The following is an 11,579-nucleotide window of genomic DNA, read 5'->3' as shown; positions in this document are numbered from 1 at the left end:
GTTGGTAAATTAAAGGGAAAAGCTAATAGGAAGATAATATATAAGCACGTGAAAAATGTTACAAACTTCAGAAGCAGCGGCAGTATACATTCGGTCAAAAATTCATTCACTTGTTTTATAGCTCGGACACAGTGAATTTCGTAGTTGGTAGTAAGTGTACCATTCATCTGTAAACGTGTGTTCTTGTCAACCATTTTTTCGTCCATATCTACTAACAGGTCGCAGGCGCCGAAAAAATCGGCTCGGAGAATAGGTTGTTTGACTTGGGTAACTATAAAAACTCACGTGAATCTTCAACGGAGTCGGAGATTTAAGATTGGAGACTGATCTCCATAAGTTTTGATGACCGTTTCATTGGCCGCAATGAGTGACGATTCCGTACTCATGGAGTGCCATCGTTTATAGAGCTGAAGTGTGACGATGCTGATTTCTGCTCCTGCATCGACTAAAAGGTCTGAGCCAGAGGTATAATCCCGGATGTGAAATGGACGGCTAGCGTTGTCGCCAGTAACAGGCGCCGCCATTACGGTCTGGCCGGCCTGTTTCCCGAACTCTCATCGTTGTTTGGTATAAACGTGCACGGTCGTGTTCAACTCCATGCTTTTGAGCCGTATTTTTGGTGGTATCAACAGATACTTGTGGCTTGCTTAGGTGATCGTGGATGCCGTTTTAAAAGGGATCTTGGCCACCACAGCTGTGATGGTCTTTTGTCTCCTAATTCACACGACGTTAACAATTATCGTAATCTTTTTTCATCGGAGACTGGTGTGCGTTGTATAAGGTTGTAATAAGGTTCGCTATCTGGTACTTGGTCGATTAAATCCCTGACCTCGGCAGCGATTCCTATGGGGAGTGAACCAACTACGTAAGCATATTTTGATGCCTGGGAGCGTATACCTCTAGCTATGAACAAAGCTTCTTCATAGGCGAATCAAACCCTCGAGTGTTTAGCTCTATATACTGGGAGTCTGAATTCAGGGATACCATTAACTGAACTTAAAATATTGTCGGCAGAACTTGATAATGAATTAAGGGCACTTACTGGAGGATAGTTCATATCGATAAGTTTGTTTGGAGAGTAAACTGTTTGAAAAATAAACCAATGTGTCAGGTAAAAAAAATAAGCAATATAGCGATCAAAATAAAATTGAGGCTCACCAGGTAATTGTGGTGGACCAAAAATATATTAACTCAAAATGGCAAAAAGTTATTCCGTCCAAATGTTAATGTTATAGCATACAAATTATAAGTTATGAAAAGAAATAAAAGTCAAAGATCTTTACTTGAATCAGCAGGTTTGTGCTGTTTGGTTGCGTTTGGTGCCAGAATCCACAGTTATAGATGATTGATAATTCCAGTGAGGTTGTTGTGCTTCCAGTAATACCGCCAGATTTAGAATATAATGTAAATGTGACTGCAGTCTACACATGTAGATGATATATATTTCAGAGTTCAGTTATCGTAGCCACAAGCAACGGAGGACAAGAGACATGTGTGTAGTAGTGTATTTACGATCGGTTAACAACGTGTATCATGCAATGGGTGTTACAAAACGGAAGAAAGTGTGTTCAAGCTCATACACTGAAACATGTACATTCATTTCGTGGTAAATGTACAGAATGTGAAAAATAACAAAATAAATGCAAATAATATCAAAAATTATATGCAAAATACGTTTGTCATGCCCATTTCCACATTGCTGTTTTTCTGTGGTTTTTAAACATTTTGTGAGGTCGGATATTAGTTTTTTCGTGCGTCTGTCAATAACTGATAACATGTTTGGTGAAAAGGTCGTGTGCGTCAGGTGATGGTTCTTATTGTGATGAACAGAACAAAAGTGGGAACAATCGGATGTACTGACAGAAAATTACAGAAGTTGGTAATAAAATCTAACAATCATATAGTAAATACTTAATTCGCAAAATATCCATCAGTTGTCTCAAAATGACTCAGACTTCACTGTTCTTGCATTTTTATACAAATTGCATTCTGTTTCCATTCTTTACTGTACGATCCTCTTGTCCCTCTGCTGCCAGACATTCTGTTCACGACTAACGTCATATACTACTTATGTCGATATAAGTAGCACACACTACGCTCGTCCCCAATTTAAAGCAGTCGTTCTTGCAGTAGTTTTGCTCGCCGTGCTACATCTTTCATTTCTGCAGTCTGTGCTGCGTCCTCATTCAAAATGTCTAGTCTGTGCACACTGACCAACATAGCTCCATCAACCTGCCGTAAAATCAACATCTGGCATCCTCACGGCACTTGGGACAGTCAATGCCTGCATTCCAGAAGTCTGCCGAGCAATCTACATACGATGTTCGCCCATCATCCGCACGTCCCATCGTGCCTCTCAGTCGACAGCAAACATCAGAGTCAACGACGCCCGCCAGAACAATTCACTCAACGCCACCTATCCGCACCAGACCGTCCTTACTGGCACCTCAGCTCCAAGCCCGCAACGTCATGCGCGGAAGAGCATGACTCAGCATGGCAAGATAAAATGTTGAAATTGAGATTAAATGTAATCAGGAGGATCGCGGAAACGGAAATAAACCAGTTGGGGGTAAAAGGCTCAGGGGGGGATGGAAGGTGAAGCAGATGGCTGTAAAGATGAAGAGTACGAGGAAAGAAAAAGAAAAGAAATTATAAGATATTAAGATCATGGTAGAAGAAAAGGTTGTACCAATCTCTTTTGCGTACATAATTCTGGTTTTTCCAGATGTATGGCTATTGCTTCAGCAGTTCAAAGAAGATGCAATCTAATTATCTTTGGAAGACTTCTGTTTATTTTATAGATGACTTTGAACGTGGAGTCTGTCTTGATTGAGTGACCTGTGTTCACAAGGTGTTCGATTATTGAACTTCTTATTGAACCGTTTCCTCCTCTTCTTAGCCACGCTGGATAACGTTCTTGAATTCTCTTGGATAAAGTACGCATCGAACGACCTATATACCTAGCTCCACATGAGCAGGTAAATTGGTAAATGCAGTGAGTTGGTCATGGGTGATAATTTATCTTTAAGATTATTAGTGAACAATGATCGGCTGGAGAATACTATTCGCAATGTTTCTACGAAGAATGTTCTTTTGAAAGAATCAGGAATTCTCTTATTTATGACGTATGTGACTCTGTCACTCTTAAAGTCGATGTTCATGTATAACGTTTTCTTTTCTATTGAAATTATTTGTGTTTTCAGGGGTTTCGGTTTTATGCTCTTATCAATGAGTATCGAAGGATGCCCGGTTTCGATAAGTATCTCCTTCAAGAGGCCCAATTCTTCATCTATTACTTTGGAACTACAAATTCTTCGTATTCCTGTCGCGAATAATATTATTTTCTTTTTCAACTGATGGGGACCCAGCTGTGGAAACTTGATAGTTGGCCATTCCGAATGGGTTTTCTGTAGATAGATCTCCCTAGCGTTCCATCTTCTTTTTTATCTTTTTCACATCTTTCCTATAAGTCTTCTACCCCCAACTGGTTTATTTCCGTTTCAAAGATCCTTCTGATTACATTTAATCTCATTTTCAACATTTTATCTAATCATGTTGAGCCATCCCTTCCCAATGATAATTCCTCTATTTATCTTTTGATGAATACTTATACCACTGACAATCAAACGATTATTAAGTTTTCCTTGTTTAAAAATATTTCAATTCCTTTGTTTATTTTACTTCACTGTCACTATATCTAACAGAAGTTTGTTATCATTATTATTATGATCACTATCATCCTGAAAAATAAGTATATATATTTGCGATTGTACAGCTTTAAAAATGAATCCGTCGAAAAGAGAACTCTTCTCTGGGCTAGTCTTTCTTATATAATGTTTTAGTAGGCGTTATCCGCTCACAACCCTAATTAATCACTTACTGGGTCATATGCACGAATGTGCTGTCGTTTGTTCTGATTGATTTCATCTATTTTACAACCCTAGTTGGGAAGCATCTGATATGCAAAGCAATGTTGGAATTCACCAACTATGTCTTTAATAATGGCATGTACCTGTTCTGATAGATATATATTATTATTGCTGACTGAGTAATTATTGGTTTAACTGGATGGTAATATTTGTTTAGGTAATAACATGCAGTAAAATTATTATGAATTTGTGAATCATCATTTACTGAATCGGTCTGTGATGGTTTGAACTGGACGATAACGCTTGTCTAAATTAACTTAAACAGTTATTTATTATTTCTAAGCTTGAAAATAATAAAACTGTTTCAGTCGTCAGTCCGTTTGACTTATACAAAAAGTATCTGGGCGATTTTCTCGTCATTTGAAATTTTTACCGAAAGGAAATCTTGAATTCTTTTAGTCCCTTCTGTACCAGTGCTTGCTGACTAACACACGTGGTCTCATCACTTACGCTACACCCAGAGGACTGCTGATTATTTTCTAGTGGATTTACAGAAAACAAATCTCTCCTGAAACATTTACGCACTTACAGCATATCTAGGAGTTGATTGTTGTGATCTCACTTTTCTGCTTTCAAAACATATATGATCAAAGAGGCTGAGGAATTATACTTCAACTTTAGACATTATTTCTGAAATTATGTTTGAATTCTGTTAATTACATATTTTATGGAATTACTGGTTTGGTTCTGTAAGTCGGTTACGGTTCTAACTCGGTAATTTTATCAAGAAACCCGCCCCAAATATTTTGTTTCTAAAACATCGAATTTATTTTAGACAGTCTAAACTCTGGTTTTCATTGAATGCTTCTACACTATTAAACTTTAAATAATTTTGGCTTTCAGTCTATGCACGTACCATACTAGCTCTACTTATTTTCATCATTTTATCCTGAGTATGGACAGTTGAAGATCGCCTTGATGTATAAAGTAAATCTTTCTTTTCAATGACTTGGATTTGAGAAATAATTACCTTTAATTCATTCTTTAACGATCAGATGACCGCATTTAGTCGGATTGACTGCAGTCTACAGTTTGTTCTCTATATTCTCTGTCTTTAACCTCGCAACTTCACATACTTTATATAAGCAGTATACCTAGTTGTCCTTCCTACTCCAAAATCAATAAATTCTCCCCACATTCCTCAACCCACGCGTACGTTTAAGGCCCCAGAATGCCTTGTATATTTTGTGCACTTGGCTTTATACATACAAGACAATCCAGATGACCTCACCATCTTCGAGCAAATCTCCATACTAAAACTAGTCAAAAGTGAAATTTTAGTCATATCAAACATATTATTATGTACTTGTATGTTACATTCCCACTTCGATTTTCTGGTCATCTGTCGTCCTCAGTAGTGCCCGCTATATCATCAAATTTTCCCAAAACATAGGCCTCGATTTCTGGATTACCTTGAGCACTATACCTTAACGTTTACACTCCTGTTTTTACTTCATTACCTTTTCTTTAGTAGGTCAGTCATGTCTCCTAAAGCTTCGAAAGCTCCTACCTCTGGGCGAGAGGGAGTATAAATACAAAGATATAAAAGTGAGACATGTATGTGTGCTGATGGTCTCAATATCCTATGAACACAATAGTTATCATTGAGGTTAAAACGATACGACGACACATATCGCTCTAATTTCCAAGGTTTGTTCAAAAGCTGGGATGAATCATGCGCGTGTATTAGTACTAGACACTTCACATTCACTGGTATTGTTCGAATTCGACACATCCACAAATTTAAGCAAGTTTTCGAGTTACTCGAATGCAAACAGACAAAAGCAGATATTCAGGGACGCTGAAATTCTACCAGCTAGAACATTGTGTCATAAGAGGCGAGAAGAGTGGTTATAGACCATCTAAGCTAAGGTGCCAAGCGTATCTGCGTCCTGAAAACCATGAAATTAAGGTGGACTCTGAAAGAACCTCTGACGCCACAAATACCCCACCATCGATAAGTTCATCCGATCTCCTGAAATGCAAAACCTTAGAAGAGTGTAACCCTATTACAGATCATGCCATTTCTTGTAAATGTCGACTTGGACGTGCGTGTAAACAATTGTGCTGATAATGACTCAGATAATACAGTTGAAACCTGAGTTAGTGCAGCACCCATTTGTAGTAACTGTGAAACGATCACTGACTAAAACGGTGGCGAAAATTATATAACCGACAATGTACTTGAACTAGATATGTACGAGCCTTGAAAACCACCAGAGGCATGCCTAGTAACGATTGATTGTCCCCAAAATTACAAAAGGACTGAAACAAACAGACTACGCAAGTAGAGGTTTGAAACATGTTACAAGCACCACGCCTATGTAGACTATAGAGAATACAGCATTATGTAACAAAAAACCACACATAACAATATGACGGCTGTTCAGATCCCTTTTGAGATTGAGTTCTTTCAATAGATCCAGATTCTTCATGATTAACTACAACATTGAAGACAACCATGATACCACTTTTGAACAATTCAAACTCTATTTCCAGCGATGATACAATGCAGAAACCGGGACCTGCATCAATATGTTCCCGATGTTGGAATATACACATCTGTCCACAATTGTTTTTGCACCCACCAACATAAAGCGCGTTATAACTGCCCAGAAAAGGCTCCGTAACGGTGAATCGGATGAGGTTACTATATCACTCATGAAGTACGGTAGTAGAGCACGTCCATTATCCTGCATAGTGCTGTACAACCTATATATGGATTACAGAGTCTATCCATCTGTACGAGAAACATGGCTTATCACTCCTGCATTCAAAACAAGATCACATAGAGATACTTCTAACTACAGGTCGATTATTGTGACCTACATGGTGTCAACAATCATGGAAAAAGTCATCCACGGCTATTGTTGTGTTCGGTTTTGGCAAGGCTATTTATTCCTTTTCAATGCGTGCTTATGACAAAACACCCCTGATTTGCATCGCACATGGAATTTTTTGATAAAATGACCCAGCGAACAAACGTTGGTTGATGAGTGATTTTCGTTAGGGCTTCGACGGTCCATCACTTAGCCTCAGTCTTCCGAAACTAGCCTCATTTGTCACACGAACTCTCATTTTATACTAGTTCAAATCTTTTTTAACAGAACGTAGCCAAATCGTTCACTTTGAATCTTCCTACTCCAAGCTTGCAGATATAGGCAGTGGGGTTATACAAGGACATGTGATTACCGCTTTACTCTTCCCCCTTTTCATCAGTGATGCGTGCCCACTCCTTCAACATGGTAAATATTTTCATCATGCTGGTGGCCTAAAGGTTGGTTGATTCATTCTCACCTCCTGCCACAGAAAGCATATTTCAGTAGCAATCCAAGAACACATAAACACTGTCGTGGAACCTGTCACCGAATATTCATAAAGGTGAACTTATTTGTACCAGACACAGCCTTAACCTTAGTCTGGCTCTACATAAGCACGTTCTGAAACTCCCTAGTGTTGTCTGTGACTTGAGTGGGGTGATTTGTATCTGTTCGAACTTTCTCGAGCATATCACATCTTGAGCATATAAACCAGAGAAGCTCGTTGAACTCGTAATAATGAATTTCAGTGAAAATGAATCTAGGTGACCACTGTACAAAAATGTATCACATCCTTCCTTGAATATATTGTTCCGGTTTACAGTCATTACAACGGAAAGAATACTCTGAAAGTCACTCCTTTGTCATATTGAGCAGCATTGTTATTTGTTTGATCTTTTCCCCTGTCATGTAATTGACTTTTGGTCAGGCATTTTGTAGCTGCGTTTTATTTTTTCCGGTCCTCTTTGTACGGGTTTTCATTGTTTCACTTTGTTCAAAGATTCACATTCAACACCTAATCTTACTTTTGCATGTTGCAAAGCCAATGGCAATAAGTCAGTGTTTGATTAAACCCATGGTTTAGGCGTGGTTCGGTTGATGACTGTTGACCTTAGAGTATCTGCTAGAAATGGTTACCCGAGTCTTCACAAATATATATTCGTAGGAAGCATTCTTTCGATCTTCAAATAACGAACACTTAGTTATTGGCCATTCATTCCGCCTTTTGGCACGTTTCTTTAAGACAGAGAAACCTTTTCCTGTATGATATGAGATGTACCATTTGAGGTATCCTGTAATTTGACATATCTCGTTCTCTTCCTTAAGTTGGAACCGGTAAAATTAGCCAGTTTTTTTATTAACGCTTTTAGAACTCAATCAAAAACTCTGTAAACTATGTTCATAAGGACGTATTTTGGTCTAATCAGTATGCTTTGGTTTGTAAGTAAAAACCAGATATGGGGCAACCAACCCTGCGGTCTTGGTTGAAAACCCGAAAATATAATCGAATGCATTATTGGAAAAGTCATTAAGTCACTTGTGATGGATATTCCATCAAGTAAATCAACTGTGTATGCCCTCGACTATCCCAAAAAGAAAACGTTCACATATATATACTTCACTTTCATTTGGTGTAAGATCCGTTTGAATGTTTTGTGTGTGTGTGTGAAAATCTCTCCATGTATATACTTGCACTTTATTCCTATTGATCCCCTTAGTTGTACAGTGTTAACTCTTCGATTACATATGAATTGTTAATATTTGTGTTTTATCATAGTTTTTATTTTTATTACGCCTTCACTAAGTCTCCGTGTTTCTTCCCGAACTGCACTTATGTTGTTTTACTTTATACTTAGTCTTGGCGGCAGCCATATTGGTTTGTCCCTCCTTCTGATTGCGTTGCCTGTGTTGACTGGAATTGTGCATTTTTGGTTGTGAATTGAGGCACTCTTCCAGAATTGGAAACACTGTGTTATAAAGCAACCAAATATTATCTTTTGAACGAATCTGTGCGTGGTCTATCCAGACAAGATAGAATAACATTTCTTTGTTGTGATTGGTAACTTTCTTGCATCCTTTATCAACTTCCTTATTTATTGTAATTTAAATCTGATTAATTGAACAATTATTGGTTGGATAGCTGAGTGGTCATATTTGTTTAGGTAACAATGTACATTTGAATTTATGATGAATTATAGAACCGACATCTTACTCAATTACTTTGTTTTGGTTTCAAATTGGCGAGGGCGCGTATCTAGCCCACCTAGTCAGCTGTCCTTCAGTCCAAACCTTAGTTTGGATCTTACATTTGGGTCGTACATAAATTAACACGTTCATTTGCTCTCTCCGTCTGGATAGTTGATTGGCTGGAGGAAAAGCCTTCTTGAAATAAACCTTATCCAATAATGCTTCGTGTCTTGACTTGATTATTATTACTCCGGATGCAAGTATGATTGCAGTGGAGTGTACGTCGGCCAACGGCACGATATTTACATGGATTAGTTAGTAACAGGAAACTAACACCAACACTAAATTATAGATCATCACTACGTGCCAGGTTTCACCAGTGAGCCTCTTCTCAACGAAGGACTAGCCAAGATGGGCTGCCAAAGATGCCGTACACCTTGAACACGGAAAAATCGACAAAATCGAATGAGTCACATTCTAGGGTCACGGGATAATCTCTAAACTACAAATCTGTCAGCCTCATCGGTATGATAGTTCAGATATTGGTAGGAATCGCTGAAAAACGATTATGACAGTGGAAACTGTGAGACAGCGAAAAACACGGTTTTTGTAGAGGATTGTCATGCACGACTAACCTCCGCACATTAAGAAAGAGATGTACAAAGCCGTCTGATTAAAAATATTTAGTGTACGTTAGTCAATATTGCCTTCAGCAAAGTATAATCAGACTGATGATGTCACAGGTATTCAGTGTTTGACAACGCTTCTACCAGTAACACCTTCTAATATATTTCGTTCCCACCCAGAGAAATCAAAAGACAGAGTCGAGGAGATCGGAAGAGTGTATTTGGCGATGACCAATATATCGGAATTCTCTGATTTAATCTGGCTAGCGATTGCGGTTGATGTTGAGCACGGCGTTACCACACGTGATCTGGAGCGGATGCCTGACCGAGCGATTTCAGCTAGATGAGTCCACTAAAACATATGGTCAGCATCCAATGTCGAAAACTTAGTGCTATTTATTTTGGGGATTTATTTACCGCTACAGATCACTCCCCCCCTAGTGGGGCAGTGACGACCCTAAGACGTGGCCAGCCAGAAGTTTAAACCCAACGAGTTTGTCGTTGGTAAACACTCTTCTGATAGCTTACTAAGTGTAGAAGCGTCTGGTCGTCTTTCCTTACTATATGGGACGGAGGTACAACATAGTAAAAAAAGAAAATGTACAATGAAAATTTCGGATCCTCATAAACGTCATCGTTCTTTTCCAGCCGTCCTGGAAAAGAAAAAAGAAAATGTAAGTGCATGTCGAAATACACTCGTATGTGCGTAAAAACACAATGTCGGCGGAAAAAAATGGAAAAGAAACTCATGAACACGTAATAGCGTTAAAAAAAATTGTTTTTTTTGTTTTGTTTTTTTTAAATAGAAATAAAAATATATAAGCATATTAAAATTGTTTTTTTTTAAAAAAAAATAATATAAAATTTCGAGAAGTGCCTTACGTGCAATAGTCGTTTAAATGTTCTGGAAATCTCACCCTTCTTCCAGAACGCGTCGTTTTAAGTTTATTTTCGGATACTGTCGAAGTATCATCGTGTGTGTTGGTTGTCGGATGAGGTATTATAAGTGTCGGAGTCGTGTCGTTCGATTGTAACGAAGGAAAATCCACGTAGATAGGATTTCCTTCTAAATACGCTGCTTTTAAGCGATCGATACTGATGCTATCGTTGGTTCCGTTCTTATCGACTATATAGTACTTAGATTCACGTTGAAGAACTTTGATAGGTCCTTCGTATGCTGATTCGAAAGGTCGTCGATGCGAGTCTCGACGAATAAAAACGTGTGTACTATATCGTAAGTCAGGTTGAACGAAAACATCAGTTTATTGAGGTCGAGTGGAAGCAGGTTTAACTGAACGCATTGCGTTCGTAAGCCTGTTCATGTAGGAGGTTAGATCCATGTTCATTGAAGAGGATGAAGGATCCACGAATTCTCCTGGAAGTCGAAGTGTCGTTCCATAAACGAGTTGAGACGCAGTGTATCCAAAGTCAGCTTTCACTGCATTGCGGATACCTAGTAAGACTAGTGGAAGAGCGTCGGTCCACTGTGAAACGTTTGCAGCTGATAGTGAAGCTTTCAGTTGTCGGTGAAAACGTTCTACCAACCCGTTTGCTTGTGGGTGGTAGGCAGTCGTTCGGAAGCGAGTGATTCCTAAAAGTGTGGTCAGACGACGGAAAAGATCAGATTCGAACTGACGTCCGCGGTCTGTAGTGATGGTTGAAGGGCAACCGAAGTTTGCTACCCATCGTTCGACGAAGGTGCGGGCCACTGTTTCAGCAGTGATGTCCTTAATAGGTACTGCTTCTGGTCATCGAGTGAAACGGTCTGCGCAGGTTAATAGATAAGAGTATCCATTTGAATCTGGTAAAGGTCCTACCAAATCCAGATGAACATGGTCGAAACGGGCATCGGGAGTTTTAAACGAGCCTAAGGGACATTTATTGTGTCTGATAACCTTAGATTTTTGGCAGCTTACACAGGAGCGTGCCCACTCCCTCACGTCTTTATTCATTCCAGGCCAGCAAAACCGTTCTGCTATAAGCTTGATGGTTGCACGAACACCTGGATGCGAAAGTTT

This window comes from Schistosoma haematobium, chromosome 1, assembly GCF_000699445.3.
Source record: "Schistosoma haematobium chromosome 1, whole genome shotgun sequence".
Lineage (NCBI taxonomy): Eukaryota > Metazoa > Platyhelminthes > Trematoda > Strigeidida > Schistosomatidae > Schistosoma > Schistosoma haematobium.
This window is presented reverse-complemented; position numbering follows the sequence as displayed.